Source organism: Taudactylus pleione, unplaced genomic scaffold, assembly GCF_031769625.1.
Source record: "Taudactylus pleione unplaced genomic scaffold, aTauple2 ptg000250l, whole genome shotgun sequence".
In the NCBI taxonomy this organism is placed as follows: domain Eukaryota; kingdom Metazoa; phylum Chordata; class Amphibia; order Anura; family Myobatrachidae; genus Taudactylus; species Taudactylus pleione.
In genome coordinates this window covers 11,526,284-11,549,802 of record NW_028284652.1, presented here as the reverse complement: position 1 = coordinate 11,549,802, position 23,519 = coordinate 11,526,284, and positions in this window count along the sequence as shown.

Genomic DNA, 23,519 nt, shown 5'->3' with positions numbered 1-23,519 from the left:
CGATATCGTTCAGTGACGGCACCCTCCCTCATCCCTGAACATGCACAACCTGACGATATCGTTCAGTGACGGCACCCTCCCTCATCCCTGAACATGCACAACCTGACGATATCGTTCAGTGACGGCACCCTCCCTCATCCCTGAACATGCACAACCTGACGATATCGTTCAGTGACGGCACCCTCCCTCATCCCTGAACATGCACAACCTGACGATATCGTTCAGTGACGGCACCCTCCCTCATCCCTGAACATGCACAACCTGACGATATCGTTCAGTGACGGCACCCTCCCTCATCCCTGAACATGCACAACCTGACGATATCGTCAAATTGCCCTGCAAAATGATTTGCAGGAGCGCACTTCGTTAGCGATATCATGCATACACACTGGACCATATTGAACGCTTTTGAACGATATCGTCATAGTCCATATCTAGTGCAGTGGTCGCCAACCTTAATTGGGATGTGAGCTACTCGAGAAAAATTAAACCTCCTGAAGAGCTACTAACACGTTTGAAAAAAAAAATCTGGCTAATAACCGAGAAATTAAAGATCATTTAATCAAAATGAAAAAAAAATGTTTCATAGAAAACAACAAGGCATTTAATTAATACAGTGATATTGTGTCACATTTCACTTTTAATTACCAACTCCAAGGAGGTAAATACAGTAGAGGAGCAAAAGATATAGGCAGGGCTGCTGTTTTGGCAGGAATGGGCAGGAGTCACTCACCCCAAATACAGTCAACTCCTGTGATGTCCACATGATGTCCATCACATATTGTGTCGCCCTATTGCGATCACCTGAAGTGCTTCTCGGTCGCTCCACCCACGGGTTTGTCAGAGGTCACTTCCTCCTAGTTGACTCAGCAGTACTGCAGCTAGGAGAGCTACCTAAATTATGGCCGCGAGCTACCGGTTGGAGACCACTGGTCTAGTGTGTATGAGCCTTAAGTGTAAAATGTCTGACATACGTACGTACAGTACATGCAATATTAATATCAAGTTTAGCAATTGAAATGGTGCAGGTGTATTGGTGCAGTGCACACATCCATACTAGGCCACTTCACATTTATTGCGCTGGGCATTTGTCCTTCTAATCAATGATGCTGTTTCGGCACTCTTTCAGTAGGCAAATCGGGAGTGTTGTACTTGGTAAAAAGTCCAGTACATCAGGAGCAACAGATCCTCAAATAAATAGAGAGAGTAGAAATGCCGGCTTATGTTGAGTTTGACACGAACATATTTTTTGGATGTAGAGTGCACTTTTTTTTATACTGCACATAAGCAGGAAAAATTATTCTTTATCCATCCAGATGAAGACTTGGTTCTTATCTGTACATATGAATTCTTGTGCTTATAAAGAGGCAGAATCAGAGACGTCTTTAGAGAGGAGGGGGCCCCTCTCTTTCTGGCGGCCGGCAGCTGACTGACGCTGCTGGCTGGCCACCGGAGCATTAGTAGACTCTGGGCACTAAAGCGTGCCCGGAGTCTACTGCGGCTATTTTTCCTTCTTTTTGTACAGTGCTGACACCCGGAGCAGGACCTCGGAGAGGTAAGTTTTAAATAATATGGGTGCAGGGTGTGCGGTGCGGGCCCCCCCTGGACCCGGGGACCCGTGTGCACGGCACACCCTGCACCCATTATAGATACGCCCCTGAGCAGAATGGGGGAGAGAGGGGCCATGCAAGCATTGGCTAAGTGCAGAAAGTGAGCGTTCACCCAAATGCGTCACATGCAGAAATGTCAGGGGGTGTATAACTTGTGCAAGGTTGACCCCTGGTGCAAAACACACTGATGGTGATGACGATTGTCAGCTGCTTGTGATTGGCTGAGAGCATATTGATCCCTACCACTGACAGTATTACTTGTTAGTGTGCTTGCTACGATCTATTTGTATAATTTATTTGCTATTTGTAATCAGTCTGTGCACAAGAGAAAACTATCAATGCTTGTATTCAACTGAACTTAATTATTTTATTTTGTATTTGCACCTGGATTTAATTGTATTTTACATGGCATAGGCAACTTTATTAATTTCTCTTACACCACTCCCACCAACACGTGGTGATATTGCCTTTAGAAGGATTTAGCCGGATGTATCTGTCTATACTCTGCTAAATCAGTGTCGGCAGAGCGGGGTTGCTGATGGTGTCCTCCTCAGTACATGGAATGGCAGTGCTGCGATGCTGGCAGTGTCCTCAGTGAAGGGTACCGGTTTGCCGGCTGTGTCGACAATGCGGGGGTGCCAGCGGTGTCTTTAGTGCAGGTTTGCTGGCTGTGTCGGCAATGCGGGGGTGACAGAGGTGTCTTAGTGCAGGTTTGCTGGCTGTGTCGGCAGTGCGGGGGTGCCAGCGGTGTCTTAGTGCAGGTTTGCTGGCTGTGTCGGCAGTGCGGGGGTGCCAGCGGTGTCCTCAATGCAGGTTTGCTGACTGTGTCGGCAGTGCAGGGGTGCTGGTGGTGTCCTTAGTATGGGAGTGTCAGCAGTGTGGGGGTCGCTGACTGTGTCATCAGTACGTTGGGCAGCAGTGCAGGAGTGTCGGCAGCGGAGGATGCTGCCAGTGGGGGATGATGGGCGCCATCTTCTTTTTCTTCTTTTATTCTGTTTTCAATGGGCTTAACGCTGATTGGCTGAGAGCCGTGACAGACGGCTCTCTCAGCCAATCAGCGTTAAGCCCGCTGAAAACAAAACCTCGCGACTCAACAGAGGGGCCGCAAGGTTTTGCCTCGGGTCAGGGATCCGGGGCAGGCAGGGAGATCCCGGTGCGGGCCCCCCCCCTGCTCTCATTATAGATACGCCACTGCTCCTACCCGACCCCTCCGCCCCTTCGAATACAACACTTTCTACAATCATGCCACAAAATTCACTTCTACGCACCCTCACCCACTTTGAACACCTCTGCAGGTTCCACCCTATGTCCAAAGGAATGATTTCCCAAATTTATGGTATCCTTATTGATGCTGTTATTCCAATTCGTAATCCACACAACTCTTCTTGGGAGGCGGACCTTGGCCCTCCACCAGACGCGGAAGCTTAGGATGACATGGGACAGGCTATTGCTAAATCCTCTATTTCAACACAGTTTAAGGAAACAACATACAAATTATATCACCGCTGGTACTATGCTCTAGTGCGACTCTCACAAATGTTTCCTTCTACCTCACCCCTCTGCTGGAGAAACTGTGGCCTCCGGGGAACTCTTACCCATATCTGGTGGACTTGCCCGGTCCTTGATATTTTTTGGACCTCAGGCCCTGATTCAGAGCCGGACGCTCTGACCAGAGCGCTCGCTCTGAATCAGGGCCGTCCTATTTAAATGTGGAGCGGCCTTTTGGATGCTTGCATAGCAGTGGGTTACCACCCACAGCTTATGCGAGCGTCCATGATGATGGTCGCGATGGTCTTGACCATCGCGACCATCGGGCTTGCGACGAGACCCTGCGGTAGGGTCTTGCTGCCGCAAGCCCTGGAGTGATTTTGGCTCTATCAGAGCCAAAATCACTCCCACTGACATCACTAGTGATGTCAGTGGGGCCGGACCCAGATGGTAGGTGTTCCCATGGGAACGCCTCCGTCTGGGCAGCCATGCCCCCGGCACGCCCACCAAAGCGGGCGTACTGTCAGTCACCATCGACAGCACGCCCCCTTTGGTGCGAGACCCGGAGCGACAGCTTGGCTGTCGCTGTCCGGGTCTCGTACATGCGCACGACGGAGCTCCCTCCGTCGTGCGCATGCGCATTGGGGTAACATCGACCCGCTTGCGAGCGTCCTGTGCTCGCGAGCGGGTCTGAATGAGACCCTCAGTCCATACCTTTATAAATAAGCTATTTGAAACTACGACCCACGGGATCCAAGGATATTTTTACTATGTTACCCTCCCCCGGTCTTTCCAAATGCTCCCAGAAATTATTGTCCCATATTCTAATAGCGGCCAAACAATTAATAGCTCATCATTGGAAAAACCCTCTCCCGCCATCCTTTTCTGCTTTGAAATCACAAATTTGGCATATTGCGGCAATGGAGAATATCACCTATTATCTCCATGATAGGGGCCATCAATTTGGCCAAGTATGGGCTCCATGGCTCTCCTGTGAGGGCACCCCTCACTCTTGACCCCTCTACTTCCTCCACTGAACCCATGTGCGTCGGGAGGACCATGCTCCTCGCCCCAGCCCTTCTTGCTTCATTATTGTACCTTGGATAGGTACTCCTCGTCTTTTTAATATCTTCTAAACATCCTCAAGATGTCCTTACTTCTCAAGTGGTCCTGTTTCCCTCCCCTATACCCCTACCCCCCCTTCCGTCTTCCCCCTTGTAACCTGTTTTCTATCGATTTCGTTTACATGTTCAGATTTATATTGTATTTTCTTTATATACTTGAAATGTGGCTCATTGGTGAGGCCATTTGCACTCATGTCTGTTTATATGCTCAGTCTATTTATTCTTATGAGCACTTTAAATAAAGAATTTAAAAAAATAATAAAATAACTAGTCCCAGCAAATTTGGGGTACATGAAAATGGGTGCTAGCATATTTTGAAGTTGCTAATGTGAAGTTTTTAAAAATTTTAAAAATCCACCTGCCGCAAGCACCTGCAAAAAAAAAAAATCACCTGGGGCATACTTGGGAACCCCACTGGAGTCTATTTCGCTAGTTTTTAAGTTTGTACTCCAATTTGTTTTTGTTTTTTTTCACTCCCAAATTGAAAGTACATTGTTGGGGTGTTCTTAAGTTTTTTGTTTTTTTTTTTACTTTTTTTTGACACAGCTTACCTTTGGGGGGCAGTCCCAAGGTTGTAGAGTGGTTCCCGCAAATTTGCACCCCAAAACCCCAATTCTGCACTCTTTTCGACAGCTTGCATAGGCGAATCTTTTTCACCGATTCCAATGCATTGACTTTCCGCACCTGCGAAAGGTCTTTGGAATTGAATGCGGGGATAAGTTTTCACCTGGTGAAATGATATCACCGGCGAAACTTTTTTAGCAGAAAACGGCTTTTCGCACCTAATTGAATATGCCCCTAAGTGTCATATAAGCAATATGACGTATTCTCACTTCAGCACTACACAGCTAAGCTTTCACACAGATGTCCCAGTTCTTTTACACTTTATTGAAGACCTGTTTTGGCGCCACAAGGTACTTGAAACCCCAGCAAATGCAGACAGCCTCTTTCACTACCTTCTTAGTTCACTGTAACCCTCCTATGAATTTACAGACTGGGCATCTAGGTTTGCTTTTATCCACTCCAGAATAGTCTGACTAATTTACCTCTTTCCCAGGGATATCCAAGCACCAAATAAGGGCCTGATTCAGAGCCGGACGCAATTAGCGCTCGTCCAGAAAATAGGGGTGGCTATTCAAATGAACCGTTCGCTCTTTGCGGTCTGTTCACGCCTCTAGGTGTGAACGAGCGTACAAAACTTGCGGTCGTTTTTTGGGAAACTACGTCCCCTGGCCGCTCGCATCCTACGTCATGTCCGCTATTTATTAGATTAATCGAGTACATCGACCAGGGTATGAACTGCTCGCTATTCTTGTGGTTGGTTTTTGCTACCACAATTTTGTGAGCAGTTCTGGCTATAAAATAACCCAGTGACGTGGTCAATGACGCTGCTGTTTTAACTATGCACACCCATAAAACGCCCGTTTTGACCTTTAAGCACGCCTTCGTTTTTATCTCCACTCCCCGTTTTCAAGCACCTTCCCCTGTTACCACCCACATACGCCTCTTTCTGTCACTCAAATTATCAGGCATTCGCTATTTTGCGAGCACATGAATTTCGACCGCACTGACTGGTTCGCGCATGCGTATAACGATCCGTACGCATGCGCAGTTTGGCAAACATTGCTCGGAGCGAACGAGCGGCCGCTTACGAGTGGCTCTGAATCAGGCCCTAAGGTCATTATGGCCTTCCTCATGTTCCTCCTCAAGTGTCAGTGCCAGGGGGGCTTATACCATTTACACAGTTCTACTATATTTACTCTAGACCAGTGATTCTCAAAATCGGTCCTCAGGACCCCACAAAGTTCACATTTTCCAGGTCACCCAGCAGTAGCACAGGTGTAGTCATTACTCACGGACACATTTTAAAAGATCCACATGTGCAGCTAATTATTTCCCTTGTGATTCTGTGAGGGGACCTGGAAAACATGCACTGTTTGGGGTCCTGAGGATCAAGTTTGAGAACCTGTGCTCTACACAGATAGGGGTATATTTACTAATGTTCGATTTTGAGATTTGTGTGATTACACATTCGATTTTGCCTTTGGAGAATTACTAAAGCCAAAACTGAATGTCAAATCGAACATAAAACTGAATCCCACTTAAATTCAAACTTCGGCAAAACATAGGTACTTTTACATAGACCAAAATACAAATCCCACATTTACTAACATTTGACCTGAAAAGGAACACCAAATTGAACTCAAAATCCCCAAAATAGACCTGCTTCATGCTGGTGATTTTAGCATGGGCAGGTATGAATGACACAGATGCATGCACAGGTCCGTGCATGCTTCTGTGTGTAAAAAGTTTGTAAAGTGTTACATTTAAAAAAAATAATGTGGGGTCCCCCCCTAAAAGCACAACCAGCTCCAGGCTTTTCTGAGCCGGTCCTGGTTGTGAAAATACGGGGGACAAAAGACGTAGTGGACCCACATATTTTGCACAGCCAGCACTGGGGTCTGTGAACCGGTCCCCTGCCAAAGCATTATACCTGACCGCTAATCAGACCAGGCAGGGGATCCCTGGGGAGGTGCCTATCAGCTCAGGCATGTGGTGCCCTGGAGAGGGGGAACCCCACTTCCCCAGGAATCCCCTACCTGGACTGACTAGTAGTCAGGTATAATGCAATATCAGCACAAGCTTCCTCTTACCCAAGGGTGGGCAATAAGCGTCCGTCCAGCTGTTGTAGAACTACACATCCCAGCATGCCCTGCCACAGTTTTGCTATTTGGCCATGCTGAAACTGTTGCAGGGGACACTTATTGCCCACCCCATCTCACTCCATCATTTAGAGCAGGGGTTCCCAACCACGGTCCTCAAGGCACACTAACAGTCCAGGTTTTAGGGATAGCCATACTTGAAGACAAGTGACTTAATTGGTAGCTCAGTTATTTTGATTTAACCATCTGAGCACAATCATGGATATAACTAAAACCAGAACCGTTAGTGTGCCTTGAGGACCGAGGTTGGGAATCACTGATTTAGAGGAAGCAGCTTGCCTACTTCGCGGGACCATCTTTCTTCAATAATGGGCCGGGGGCCGGATTCAGACCAGCTCGCTAGGATGTGTTCGCTCGTAGCTTGCCAATGTTTGCATTCTGCGCATGCGCACGCATTGCAGTGCGCGTGCACGAACCAGTACGAGAGATCGGGAAGCGTTCACTCGCTGTGCATAGACGGCCCAGCAGAGTGAGTGACAGGAGAAGCCGTTTGTGGATGGTGACAGGGGCTGGCTGCAAGGAACGGGGGAGTGGAGATACGAACGTAGGCATGCCTGAGTGTCTCATCGCCATTTCAGAGTCGTGCATAATTTAGAGGCAGCATCATCGTACACGTCACCTGCCTGGACTTTACACTGAAGTGCTCGCAGTGCTTGCGGCAGGGTATGATCAACCACAAGCGCTGCATTGGCATGCGATGGTACCCGATGCACCGATGGTTACATACAGTACACTTCCTGGAGATGATGTGCACAAGTGGACATCTTAAGACAGGTTGGTGGGCGTCTGCACACACAAAGCGATCGCATGCTAAGACATAGTGGCCGTGCTTATGCCTTGCCGTGCTATCGCCTGCCTTGCTGTCACTTAGCTGAATTTGCATACGCTGGGTGCAAGCGGGTCTGAATCAGGTCACTAGCTCCTATGACAAATGACTTTCCGTGAAAGATCTGGGTGGGGCTCTAAATAAGCAGCTCATCATTTGCCATGCATGGCACCATTTTCTTATGCTGTCAGCAGACTTTTGGCAGTTCCGCAATAGGGGACCATACACACATTATATCAGGACAAGTTTATTCATCTCACAGCCTAGAATTTTTGCATCTGCAACATGAGGTCCAGTAAGCAAGTGACAGCCCCAACAGCAAACCTGCAGTTCTCTATGATGACTTGCGCTAATGTAGAATGCATCAATTTCAAAAGCACAGTCTCTGATAAGACTCCTCGCCCTTCCCTCTTTCTCTCATAGGGTGGGAACCTGGCATTTTATAACTTTTTGATAAATAATTTATTGGTAAAAAAAAAATTTAGACCATCAGCAAATCTTGTAAAACTGTTAGTAAAAAAAAATCAAAATACTTGTTTGGTATAGTACTCTCTGATGCAAATGATCTCACTGTATATAGCTACAACCAACAGCGAGCACAAGGACACTTATTAAAATACAAGGTGAGTGTTGTCATAAAAGATGAGGAGACTTACATAAGCATAACAGGGCTGGCAGCTAATGTATTGCATCTAGCCTCCAGGGTTTTCCTTGCAGCACCTGTTATGCTGAGATCGCAATCATACTGTTAAGCTGGGTAAGCATCAGACAATTTGTACCCAGCCCGATGTCGCCGTTGACCGGACCCAGCATGCGGCAAGTGCATACACACTTGCCGATGCATCTTTATATGCAGTTGCTTTGTGAAAATATGTAAAATAAACAGGAGGCGTCTGTAGTAGAAAGACGCCCACTGCAGGCTTTTGTGATCCACTGCTGCATCCAAAGACGCAGCATTGGATCGTCTGCGTGAACATCAGTCATCTGAGTTACTCAGGATGGCCAGAGTTTTCATGCCACCGGGACCAGTGAACCTGCATCAGGACATGCACGCCCAGGAAACGGGGCCAACATGCCCCCATTTTCTTGGATGCTGGGTGTTGCAGATTAACAGGTGCTGCGACTTTTGTCGCAGAAATAGATCTGCACATGCGCAGTACAGATCCTGCACATGCACAGATCAAGATACATCAGAGATCTACGTAAACCATCAGGTTTGTGTACATCTCTGAATTAGCCCCTTGGTGCCATAAAAGATGCAGAAATGGATGCAAGCACTGTTGTGATCTCATATGCGGTGGTTGTGGGAGAATATGTAAATGTCACAGCCGCTGAATTTGTATTGCGACGCCCACCAGCGGCATCGCAGATCCACCGCTTATGCATACTTGCCTACTCTCCCGGTACTGCCGGGAGCCTCCCGAAAATCGCCACCCTGCAAGAGTAGGCAAGTCCCCCGGTATGGCCGCTGCCCCGTCATCGTAGCCCCGTCCCCTGCTTTACAATGCAGATAATATCGGCATTATAAAGTGGGGTGCGGAGCCGCAATGACGTCCCCATTCCGCCCACTTAAGCCGCCACCCCCACCCTCCCTGCTACACCGACCTGGCAGACCCCACCCGGAGAGAGAATGCAGAATGTCGGTAAGTATGCGCTTATGTACAAGGACGCAACTATCGGACGCACATCGGTCCATCATTGGATATCTGAGTAACCCTATGGTCTAGCTCTGACGCTGGATCATTAACAACTGCGTACAGTATCGCAGTTACAGGCTGTAACAAGCCCCTGAAACACTTGTGTTTGAGTTGTCACCCCACATTATCACACACAAATGGTCTCTGACTGTCAATCACTTTGCAAATAAATCATCTCTATGATCGCCGTCACAAGACCATCGCGAGACATGCACAGTGCGACTCTCACGCATGTACAGTAGAAAAACATCGCCCATTTGTGAAAGCATCGACACTGCATCCATCTCTGAATCAGGTCCCATGTCCATATTTTGTTTTGTCAAAATAATGGTATTGAAATAGTAAAACAAAACAAAAAACTTATGTTTATTATGTTTTAGTTATTTTTGCTTTAAATGATTGTCGTGTTCTTGTGCTGAGGCTATTTTTCGAATTTTCTGCTTATAGCCGAAAGATTCACTTTTCAAATTTGAATTCACTTTGATACATTCTGGTGAAAATCCCTTTATTATCGTCATGATTACATGTGATAAAGTGATAATTTTCATATGGAAAATGCGATCAATAATACACCTGCTACTATATATTGTGCTGTATAATAATTCTGTATAATAAATAAGATTATCGGTAGCTGGTTTTACCCTGTAAGCTTGCAAAGATGCACACTGTGCCTGATTCAGAGGTCGATGCTAATGCAGCCACAACTACGTCTTCTTACGCTATGTGACTGCGTCTTTACGCTAATGCTGCAGCCGATGGGATACGTTTAGAGACGCCAACTGGCTGCGTCTCAAATCCACTGCTTTGCATAACAAGTTGCACCATTGTAAGCACATCGTTGCCCCATTAGGCATTAGAGCAGCCCTATGGTTGCTCAGAATGGCCGCCGGTACCAGTGCAACTGCGACAAAAAGATGCAGTCGCTGACTGTGACACACCTTCGTCTTACTAACCACCACCCACTTCCCCGTTACCAACTAGGACCGCCCACTGAAATTGTCTCCGTATTATCAATTCCTACCTATCGATTCCTACCTACCTATACACTCTAAAATAATTGTCGCTGTTTAGTGTTATGAGTCGCACAAGAAATAATTGCTTTCAGACTTTGATTGTGGTTCCAAAGCACAAAAAGTTATTATTCAACATAAAAACAGATAGTTACACGCTGTGATCTAAATACAATTAGCGCAAATAAATCATACAGACCCAAGGTACAGTCGTTACATACGCATGCGCTCTGGACCCAGATCCCGGCATCAAAGAAGAAACCTCTGTCAACAGCAAAGCAAGAAGACTAGCATCCAGTTTCAGAGAGCACACATATATACCCTTACAGAGATAGGTAATACAATAGAACAGATTGGCATGATTCCATTGGTTCTTCTTCCTGGTTCTTCTGTTACAGTATAGTTCATAGATGAGTTCTTATGGTCACAATCCAGCCTCCAACAGCCCTTTGTGTCCATTTTCCCACTGCATAATAAATCTAAGCTGGCTATATTACAAAGTACATTTTAATGTTTAACTCTCAATGGTCCATAGTTTGCAGACACATGTTGCGATCTTCTCACCGATGGTACCGGAAATCTGCAAAGACACAATGGATCAGAACAACACCAAACATGGTTTGCTTACCATGTACCAAACCTTAGATATCAAATAACATTTATTTCACAACATTACTAATACTGAATAAACCTTGAGTATTACACTTTAATGCTAGGGAACCTTTTTATGTAAGTGTGCAGTGTGCAAGTATTGGGGTATTGAGAAGAGACGCTAGTTAGCGTTGTGCGACTACGTGTTTGTGGAGTACACCATGGTATGTGTTTTGCAGGGTTGATCATTTTATATGTTTTAGTGACGGTCTGTATTTAATGAGGACTTTTAACATCTTTCTATTGCGTGGTAATCGCACGATGCTAAATAATAGCATTGCTGTATGTACTTATAATGGGCGAGATTCGCTAAAATGGCGCTGGGCGGCCAGTTGCAAAATGGTGTCTCATTGCCATTCGCAAAATGGCATCATGCAGATTTAATTTTAAACCGATCCTGTCTCAGCCAATTATCCGGCTTCGACAGTCCACCCTTTGATAGCACACAACATGCTATCATACTCTGAGTTTAAAATTACTTTAGGCTAATATTATGACTTTTTTTAATGTTATATTATGGGATGGCACAAGGTAGTTCATAAACCATCAATAATGGGTCTCTAGGAGGGGACATAAAACTACCCTTATACGCACACCGCGGATCTTGGTAGATCATGGGAAAGATGTGGGGATTCACCAATCCTATAAAGGAAGTCTTGAGGGGGAATAGAGACATTATTTAAGATGTTTTAAAATAACATTTTAATAACACATTTCATGCATGTCTAAATCTTATACTTTATACGATGGTACCTTCTAGTTCAGGGTTGTAATGCAGTCCTACATTTACCTCAGTATGCATATTGCTACTACTGGCCACCATCATAATTTCATTCCTTTGATTCACCTTATCTTTACATTTTCCACATTTCAACACAGTAGGAATAAACCTGACACATAAGCCAATTACTATGCAGACAACCAGTATGAGGATCAGGAGTTTACCTATGCTCACAATCATTTCCTGGACCCACTCTCCTAGACCTGAGAACCATTTCACTGGGTTCAACCAAGAAACCCATTCCTCTACCCTTTCCTCTACTTCAGCCACTGAAGCATTATGGTTCTTTTGAAATTTCCATTTTAACTGCAGAATTTCATCCGTCTTCCGGTCTATTACCTCATTGGGATTGCTGGTATCGTTTGTAATGTAAGTGCAACATTTTACACAGAATTGGGTGGCCAAAGTTACGCAATACCCTCCAGTGACAGCTGTTATGTAATTTAACACTAGTCTATGTTGCACAAGTTCTTTCTTGTAAGCTTGCAACTCCTTACCTGTATACCTGAATGTGTAATCATACATCTCGGTGACATTATCTATTAATTTAGCAAGATCTTGGATATATCTAAAATTTAGTGTACCCCGAGCGATCCTGGTGGGATCCAATGCTACCAAAACTTGAAAGCCAGTTGTCTCACTAATTAACTGTGTGGCTTTATGCACATCACCAGGTATCATATTTCTTTTATCTCTGTGTTCATACTGTGTGTGAAGATATGGTGATGGTGTGTTATAATGAATACCAAGCATTTCACCATGTGTAAGGGTCATAACCTCTGGAAATACTCTTCCCAGATAACACAAACCTTCGGAACTCAGAGAGAGCCACTTATACGCTTTCATTCCACATATAAAATATACATCATCGGGGAGAACATAAGGAATAGAATACATCATGATCATCCAACACATTTCCCTCACAAATTATCCCATCTCAGGTTCTCCCATCTGGCTAACACACATTTTTGGTTGTATCACCTTGGCACTGTACCCTTCTGCCAACCTCTGCCAACCATTTCTTTGATGTTACTTAGTGTATATTTATACCGGAAGTGTCTTCCACCCGACCTAATTGTGCGTAACAGTTCAGAATTCATAGGCTCACATTCATCTCTTAGTGAGAAGGTCATTGTCTGGTTATTCCAAGTCACCTCCCAACTTCCTGGTTCATTGGAGTTGGTGATTGTGGCCGGAGGCAGGCCACACGGGGTTAATGGCTGCCACAGCAGTGAAGGGGTTAACCCCCGTGCTGTGCCGTCATTTTTAAAAGGACAATGTAAAAGCACACTGCACATGGTTTATAATAAACTGTATTAAAGTATATATGTATTGCTGCAATGCATTAGTGCATGAGGCAACGTATATTTAATAGGCTGTGCACTATATGGTTTAAATGTATATTTTGTAGAGAAAATGCACTTATTGAATATATGTCTGTATAAGACGCTCATGTCTTATACAGACATATATTCAATAAGTGCATTTTCTCTACAAAATATACATAGCCTCTGTGTCTGCAGATACTAGATGTTGATTGTGATTCCCTTAGTAGGAGGTCTGATGAATAGGGTGACTGGAAGTTCTCTGTGTGAAGGTGTGAATGGTGTCATATAGCCAAACACTTCCTTTGAAAAGACAATCTATTTTTAAGAACCTTTTGGATGTCACTGAATAGTGTTAAGGTTGGAAATGAAAAAACTGATTGATAAGGATGAATGTCATTTACCATTTCCTGTGACATGTTATATCAACATTTTAGGAGACAGTATAATGTATGATAAATCAGTTGTGTTTAAAGTTTAGGTGGCTGGGCTGGTCCCTTAGCAGATTCCTGGAAGTATGGTTTTTTTTAGGAAAACCTCCCCCAGCCCTAGACGAGCTGACTCCTGGGTGGTTACCAAAACACCAAGTAGTCTCAGGCTCAGGGGAGTGACCACTCCCCACTGTCCATAGGGGACAATGTTAAATGTGCATGTGGCTAGCACATGCACAGGTCATGCACTTAAGGTGATTGGTTGGAAACCACAAGGTGGGCTTACCCCCTGTGGTAATGTGTGTTAGAATGACATAAAAAGAGGGACTGTGAGCCCTGTGTGTGTACAACCCTGTAACTTCTATGAGGAGAAGAGCTGCTGATAAGATTCCTGTATGTGGTACATCCTTGTAAATCCTGTGTGGAGAAGAATTGCTGTAACATCCTGTATGCTGATATTCTCCTTCAGGCGGAAGGGAGGGTCTTTTTTAAGACTTTGAGCAATAAACACCTTGCCTGACTTCAATTGTGCCTCAATCCTGCGACCAACAGAATTGCGCAAACCGCTATTCCGTTCTCCTGCTGTTCTAGGTAAGAGCTCCGTGTCTCCAAGTTCAAGCCCTCTTCCAGCTACCGTGCAGACCTGGTCCATTGCGAGGGATCAGGTGGGAACAGCCGACACCAAACAGGAGGTGTGTCCGCAGTTAGTCAAACGCATACGCAGCAGAAGCGGTTCCAAACGCCGATGGTAGAGTTTGGTGGTGGCAGCATCGTTACACGCCCACGGCGCAGTGGGCGGAGTCAGTGACAGGTGGTCACTGACGGTGAGTGGGAGTCCAAAAGCGCTAACCCGTGACCAGGGACGGCCTAGGCGAAAGGCGTCCGGTCACAGTGATGTTTAAACATATAAGTGTTTTATCTACCAGGTACTGGTAGAGTTCAAAATGGGGTGGTTTGGTATTAAGAAATTTTCCATCCAGTGTCTTCCCTTTTTGTAATTCTAAAATTTCAGAGATATTTAATGGGAATGGTACTAATCCTACATTATGCTGTCCTTAGGGCACGTGAGAGCAAAATTTGTATTACCTGAAAAGGTCCGTCAGTCGGAGGAATGTGGGATGGTTCGGTAGGGATCGTTTTCCCAATGTTTTTCCTCAAGCAGGTCAGACAGGACATTGCTCTTTTTCTGCTTGAGAAGAAAAACCTGGTGCACACCAGTATGCTCTCACCAATTTGCACATACCTTGCTCTCCCAAGTGAGTCAGACCGTGCGCTGCCTCAGCCAGGCTTGGGTAGTACGCCTTGGGAGCCACTGACTTACCTTGTCCATCTCTCCAGAGTCCAGAGGACTCTTGCCCACATCCCTTGGACTTCCAGACTGCCTTTTCCTGAATGGAACACAAATTTTGCATCTCAATTAATTTCAGCATATCAATCGTTTGAAAAGTCATCATTTGTTCAGTTGGTACATTCATTTTTAACCCTGCTGCCCATTTTGCAGCTTTGTCTGCCCTGTTGTTGCTCAGTGACACCGGATCATCCTCACATGTATGGGCTTTACACTTAATAACCGCCACTGCCTTAGGCAATTGGATTGCTGTCAATAGTCCTTTTATATGTCTGGAATGTGCGATTAGTGTGCCTGCTGCTGTCATAAACTTTCTCAGACGCCATAGAGCGCCGAAATCATGTACCACCCCGAAGGCGTACCTAGAGTCAGTGTACATATTAGCAGATTTACCTTTTGCTAACTGACACGCTCTCCACGAGTTCCGCCACTTGGGCCGAGTGTGGTGGGCCTAAAGGTTCGGCTTCTATAACGTCCTCGTCATTTACCACAGCATAACCTGTACATAACTCTCCAGTGTCAGTTTGTCTATGACAACTCCCATCCATGTAAAATGTCACATCTACATTTTCTAAAGGTGTATCCCATATGTCAGGTCTTGCAGTAAAGGTTTGATTCAGATATTCCATACAATCATGTGCATCAATATACCTGCAAACTCACCTTTCGCCAGCGACTCACCTCTCTCCACCCTTTGTGCATCATGTTGCACATATGGTAAATACGTAGCTGGGATTAACGTACTGCACCTTTTTATGGTGATGTTTGCAGGTGCTATTAGGGCCAGTTCCCATTTTGTGAATCTAGCTGAGGAGACATGTCTGGTTTGGGCAGAGTTTAGCAAAGCAGATACAGCATGGGGAGTATAGACAATCATATCATGGCCTAATACCACATCCTCACTCTTACTGACCAATAAAGCAGTTACTGCTACACTTCTTAAATACGTTGGGAGTGATCTTGCCACAGTGTCCAATTGTGCGCTGTAGTATGCTACAGGCCTACTGGCATCACCATGTTTTTGATTGAGGACACCTGCTGCACAACCATCAGCTTCCGTACAATACAAATCAAAAGGTTTTTCATAATCAGGTATTCCCAATGCAGGTGCTTTTGTCAGACTATCCTTAAGATTAAGGAACGCCTGCTCTGATTCCTCTGTATGTATGACATGATCGGGCTTTGAGGAAGAGACTAAGTCCTGTAATGGCAAGGCCAAAATAGAAAAACCTGGGATCCACATTCTGCAGTATCCACACATTCCCAAGAAGGTATGAATGTGCTGTTGATTCTGCGGCAGTGTCATGGTCTATATGCCTTGGATTCTGTCATTTGTCAGATGTCGTAACCCCTGGGTTAGGCAATGTCCCAAGTATTTAACCTTGGACTGGCATGGCTGTAGTTTGTCCTTAGCAACCTTGTGTCCTGTTTGTGAGAGATGAAGCAATAAACGTTTACTATCATTCAAACATGCCATAAATGAATCAGAACATAACAATAAATCGTCCACATATTGTATTAGAACAGATCCATTGGCAGGTTGAAAAGATTGTAAACAGTCATGTAAGGCCTGGGAGAAGATTCTCGGGCTGTCTATGAAACCCTGGGGCAATCGTATCCATGTGTATTGTACACCCCTGTATGTAAAAGCGAATAGGTACTGACAGTCAGGATGAAGAGGTACAGAGAAGAAACCAGAACAGAGGTCAATTGCAGTGAAATGGGTTGCATTTGTTGGGATCTGCATAAGAATGCATAAGAATGACAGCTGGATTTGGCACTGCGGGGAATTGGCTCTCTACTACCTTATTAACCCCTCTAAGGTCTTGTACCAGCCAATAACCCCTCCTACCACACTTCTTCACAGGAAAGATGGGACTGTTGGCTACACTTGCTGTATGGACTAAAATTCCCTGCTGTAATAACCGCTCAATTATGGGATAAACCCTAACTCTACCTCCTGTTTTAATGGGTACTGGGGAATTTTTGGAGCTTTTCAAATTTACCATTACGGGAGCTAAATTTGCCATTAATCCAGTGTCCTGTCCATCCTTGGTCCACAGTGAATCTGGAATTTGGGATAACATTTGATCTACCTGAGGTAGATTTTTATCTGAACCGGTAGAGTGATACATTATCCTTTGGGGAGTGTCCAACATATCCCTCACCTCGTGCGCAACTTTCTCTGGGATATCTAGAAATATACCATCAGGGGTGCAATATATGACACATCCCATTTTACATAACAAATCCCTTCCTAGAAGGTTAGTAGGAGCCGCTGCTGCCGGGAGAAAAGAATGCCTGGTATGCAATGGCCCGATAGTAATCTCTGTGAATTTAGTTACAGGATAATGTTGCACTTTACCCATTACACCCATTGCTGGTACTGTCTCGCTGGTCACCTGTAAATTAGCTGGAGATTTTATCACTGATCTGGTCGACCCTGTGTCTACAAGTAAAGGATATTTAGTACCAGCTACATCAACCATCATCACCGGTTATTCCCTAGTACTTCCCGTTAACCTGACTATCTGTAGACTACAGGTATGACCTAACCACTAGCGTTGACTCTCGCTCTCCAATAAAGCATTTAAGGCCACAATTGGAGCTGGTGACTGTTGGAAAAGTCCTGTACTCTGTGTATATCCCTTATGTGGATATCCAGGTACTCCCTGATTAGGGGGTCCTACCTTCTTCAACTTACAGTTCCTACTTACATGTCCCACTTGGTTGCAGTTAAAGCACCTTCGTGAGTGGGGTGGGTGAAAGGGTTGCTGTGTGGGTTGAGTGGTAGAGTAAGATTGTGGGTGTGGATAAGGATTTTGAGGGTAATATGGTGGTTGTGGATAGTATGGGTTTTGAGGCTGTGTGTGATAAGTGGGGTAGGGCTGTGTTTGTGGTGGTGCAGGATTGGTGAGGGCGTGTAGCTGTGCAGGTGCAGGTGTGTCTGGTGGCTGTGATGTTACATTCATTCCTTCTAGAGCTTGAATACTAACAGCCATTAGCTTCTCGCTCTTGGTCTCTCTCTTTTTGAGGATGTTTTTATCATGTTCAATAGCGGATTCCATGAGTGTGTCTACAGTAACTCCTCTCCAGCCAGGTAGTGAGGTCTGAACTCTGATCTTTAGATTGTCCTTTAGACCATCCATGAGTACCGTGATGATCATTCCCCTGTGATGAGTGCTATCTTTAATATCCTCTATCCCAGTGTACTGGGTGATAGCCTGCAGAGCTCGGTTACAGTAATCCTCTGCAGATTCACTCTCTTTTTGTTTTATGGTGAAAATTTTACTAAAGGTTAACTACTACTGGAAAATATACACACAGTTGAGTTATTATGCGGGTAATGTTACCTTGGTTACCCTCGTCTGTTAAGGGGCCATCTCAATCCAATCCGCAATTGGTGATAAACTTTTTTACGTCCGTATTGTTTGGAAGACAAGCCCTTAACACCACTCGCCAATCTTTACTGGTTGGCTCGTGAGCATTACCAAATATTTTTCAAAAATCTTTGGCATTTGGCTAATTCCTTTTTAGGATCAGGGAAATCATTCATTATGGAATTTAGCTCAGCTCTTGTCCAAGGACAATGCATTGCTACCTCCCTTATGGGCACTACACTGTTCGCATCCGCATTTCCATTTGGAACAGTTATTGTCCGGATGGGATGCAGACCGTCCGCATTGCTACTTTTGACCTTGTTACCTGGCTGGGGATTTAGGCCCTCATTCAGAGGCGGTCGCAAGAAGCGATCGCTCTCCCTGAATGAGGGCAGGCGCTTCTTTTTTTTGTGTGCGGCCTCCTTGTCGCTAGCTAAGCTATGGGTTACCACCCACAGCTTAGCGACCGACCAGGTTGATGGTCGCGATGGTTAAGACCATCGCGACCATCGGGGCTTGCGACGAGACCCTAAGGTTGGGTCTCGGCAACCGCAAGCCCCAAGGAGCTTCCTGCTCTGATTGAGCAGGAAACTCCCCACTGACATCACTGCTGATGTCATTGCGGCCGCCCACAAAACGGCAAGCGTTCCGTCAGGAACGCCTCCGTTTGTGTAACCATCCGCCTGCCCCGCCCACAAAACGGGGTGAGCTGTCGATTAACATCCTTTTGTAGTGAGCTCCGGAGTGAGAGAGTTTCTCTCTCACTCCGGGGCTTGCGTACGCGCAGTGCGGCCGCTGCGCTTGCGCAGGACCAAAACATCGAGCCGGTTGCGAGCGCTCAGTGCTTGCGACCAACTCTGAATGAGGCCCTTAGTCTACTACTGCTACGTATATGGTTAACAACTTCCTCTACGGGTGCAGTGGATGTTAACACTTCCTGTACTATCACTGATGAAGATGGGGGCCACCACTCATGCTTGTTGTGATGGAGCATATAACATGTATACAGCATGGGAAATGGCAGACATAACAACAGGTTCATCATCCGCATCATAAACATTTTCTTTGTGATTACTCAAGAGAGGGTATAAGTTACTTGTTACATTTTTATGGGTTTTTACATCGACTGTACCTACACCTCCATCCGCATAGGGCGGTGGTGGTGCGCGTGAACCACTAGCAATACCTTCCACAACACTACCTTGCTGCACGTGCATGCTATTTCACAGCACGCATGCAGTGCAGTTTAGCGCTGCGTGCGCACTCTCCTGTAACGTGCTTGTGACGCTAGTTTGCGTCGCGTGCACACCTTTAAGCCACGCATCCCCCTCATGCTGCCACAACTTTAAACCTTCGTTATATTTTATCTTTTACATTCGAGAGTGCACCCTACAGATGCTATCTCGGACATTGGGCCTGATTCAGAGCTGAACGCTCTGACCAGAGCGCTCGCTCTGAATCAGGGCCCTCCTACCTGTTTTAGGAGCGTCCTCATGGACGCTCGCATAGCTGTGGGTTACCACCCACAGCTTATGCGAGCGTCCATGATGATGGTCGCGATGGTCAAGACCATCGCGACCATCGGGCTTGCGACGAGACCCTGCGGTAGGGTCTCGCTGCCGCAAGCCCTGGAGTGATTTTGGCTCTATCAGAGCCAAAATCACTCCCACTGACATCACTAGTGATGTCAGTGGGGCCGGCTTCAGACGGTAGGCGTTCATATGGGAACGCCTCCGTCTGGCAGGCACGCCCCCGGCACGCCCAGCAAAGAGGGCGTGCTGTCAATCAACATCGACAGCAGGCCCCCTTTGGTGCGAGACCCGGAGCGATGGAGAGCCCATCGCTCGCCGGGTCTCGTGCATGCGCAAGACGGAGCTCCCTCCGTCGTGCGCATACGCAGTGGGGGAACATCGACCCGCTTGCGAGCGTACTGCCGCTCACAAGAGGGTCTGAATGACCCCCATTCTTCAATACCTCCTTATCAAAGCTGAGGATTCTGGGGAAAGGTCTAACACTCTTCATCGTCATTTTAAACCATACATCACAGTACCTAGTTGCATACGCACCGTACCTAGTATGCATAATATGCCGTGCCGACCCAGGTGGCACTTCCAACAACAGCACATCATCTAACATCTCTACCGTTTGCAGGAAATACGTATACGCTATCGTGCGACTAGTCGCATACACAATAATGTGACTACTACACCAAAGGAATTATTACCCTTACACTATTGTGCGACTTCCCCTTTTTATCATAAAATTCTATCAACGAAGGAAAACAAACTTTTTCCTCCCTTGTCCCTGGATTCTAATCAGCGCTCCTTGAGCCACATAATAACGGGTAGCAACAAAGTGGTAGCAGATTTTCGAAGGCATAATGCGTTCTTTCCTGCTATGGCACCTCCACCCTTTTGCTGAGAGATCGCTGACCGAGTGTTATCGTATGACTGGTAGCGTGATTTCACACTGCAAGCCCCCAACTATCGATTCCTACCTATCGATTCCTACCTACCTATACCATCTAAACTAATTGTCGCTGTTTAGCGTTATGAGTCGCACAAGAAATAATTGCCTTGACTTTGATTGTGGTTCCAAAGCACAAAAAGTTATTATTCAACATAAAAACAGATACAGTAGTTACACGCTGTGATCTAAATACAATTAGCGCGAATAAATCATACAGACCCAAGGTACAGTCGTTGCATACGCATGCGGTCTGGACCCAGATACCGGCATCAAAGAAGAAACCTCCGTCAACAGCAAAGCAAGAAGACTAGCATCCAGTTTCAGAGAGCACACATATATACCCTTACAGAGATAGGTAATACAATAGAACAGATTGGCATGATTCCATTGGTTCTTCTTCCTGGTTCTTCTGTTACAGTATAGTTCATCGATGAGTTCTTATGGTCACAATCCAGCCTCCAACAGCCCTTTGTGTCCATTTTCCCGCTGCATAATAAATCTAAGCTGGCTACATTACAGAGTACATTTTAATGTTTAACTCTCTATGGTCCATAGTTTGCAGACACATGTTGCGATCTTCTCACCGATGGTACCGGAAATTTGCAAAGACACAATGGATCAGAACGACACCAAACATGGTCTGCTTACCATGTACCAAACCTTAGATATCAAATAACATTTATTTCAGAACATTACTAATACTGAATAAACCTTGAATATTACACTTTAATGCTAGGGAACCTTTTTATGTAAGTGTGCAGTGTGTAAGTATTGGGGTATTGAGAAAAGACGCTAGTTAGCGTTATGCGACTACGTGTTTGTGAAGTACACCATGGTACGCGTTTTGCAGGGTTGATCATTTTATATGTTTTAGTGACGGTCTGTAATTATTTAATGAGGACTTTTAACATCTTTCTATTGCGTGGGATTCGCACAACGCTAAATAATAGCATTGCCGTATGTACTTATAATGGGTGAGATTCGCTAAAATGGCGCTGGGTGGCTAGTCGCAAAATGGCGTCTCATTGCCATTTGCAAAATGGCGTTGTGCAGATTTAATTTTAAAGTGATCCTGTCTCATCCAATTATCCGGCTTCAACAGTATCCAAAGTCGTTCTGCGTCCATTGGTAGTAACCATTAGGACACATGTGGATACATAGGACGCATACATAGTACAATAAACATCAGACAACTGTGCGGCCATCTCTGAATCAGGCCCAATGTACCTTCTGTTGGTAGTAAATTAGATGTTGCCTTTTATTCCATCATATGCATTGGTTTTGGATTGTAAAACTACAGACAAGGTGATAAACTACATCTGCATTTATATTGAGAGGAGCAAGGGTACACATCCAGTGACCCAGCAGCGGCTGCAGAACTACAACTTCCAGCATGCCATTATAGCCATGAGGTGACCTCAGAAATCCACATAAGAACAAAGGTTGACTCAAAATGTAAGCAGTTATAGGATGTACTGTATATAGGGATACCTGCTGTGGATCCCCCATTTACATTGCAATTACAGCATAGATGTATATGGGGGGCTGCTATACTGTGAGATTACGAAGCTCCGGTATGCAAATTATTCTGGAGCTTAGCCCCGTTAGCTAACACCATCTTCAGGTGGCGTAAGTCTATGTAGCCTTTGGGCCACATATGGCAACATTTATCGGGAAAGGAACTGAAAGTGAAGTGATAGCAGTATCGATCTTTTACACATCGCAGGAACGGTCTCCTACCAGAGCCTCTGTCACTCTGGGCCTGATTCAGTAGTGGACGATGTTTGCACAGATGAGCGATTATTTGCTACTGCACATGAGCAAAAAGCCCTACAAACCCAAATGGAGCATCATTCCCAAGTGTACGCGGACGCCGCTGTTTTGTACGAAGATGCTGGCATTAGAATCTGCAAGGCTAAATCATGGGTGGTGTCTGGAAGGTGACCTGAAGTGTGCGCAAAAAAAGGCTATTGTGGGAGTGTCACGGGTGTGTCAGTGAACACGGCTGCTTTCACAAAAGCAGAGCCACCATGTTTAGCCGGAGTTCAGAAGACAGTGCGCCCTGAGACCAGCGCAATGGTGCGCTGATGGTGGAGTTTTTAGAAGTAGAGTTGTCCATGGACATTGAAAGTGGGCGTCTCAGGCATGGCGTATAATGGGTGCAGTGTGTGCGGGGCACACGGGTCCCGCAACGCACACCCTGCACAGATATTATTTTAAACTTACCTGTCCGTGGTCCCGCGGCGCGTGTTATTGCTGCTAAGAACACATGAAAATGGCCACCGTGGCCATTTTCCGGTGTTCTGCGCGTGCGCAGTAGACTCCGGGCACACTCTACAGTCTACTAATGCTCCGGTGGCTGGCCAGCCGCATCAGTCGGCTGTCGGCCACTGGTAAGAGAGGAGGGGGCCCATCACGGGGAGTGCACACGGGCCCCCTCCTCTCTTAAAACGCCCCTGGTCTCAGGGCTTGCACAGTCCGGCACACGTTGGAGCACAAGGGGAAGGCTGAGACTAGCATTTGCATATTATCGGCGCTTCAACTCCACAAAAAATCGCTACCGTGGCTGCATCTGCATCCACCTCTGACTGTGTGTTCCTTCATTTCTTATTACCAAGATAAGCAGCAGTAAGACATTATAATCAGGTAAAACCCG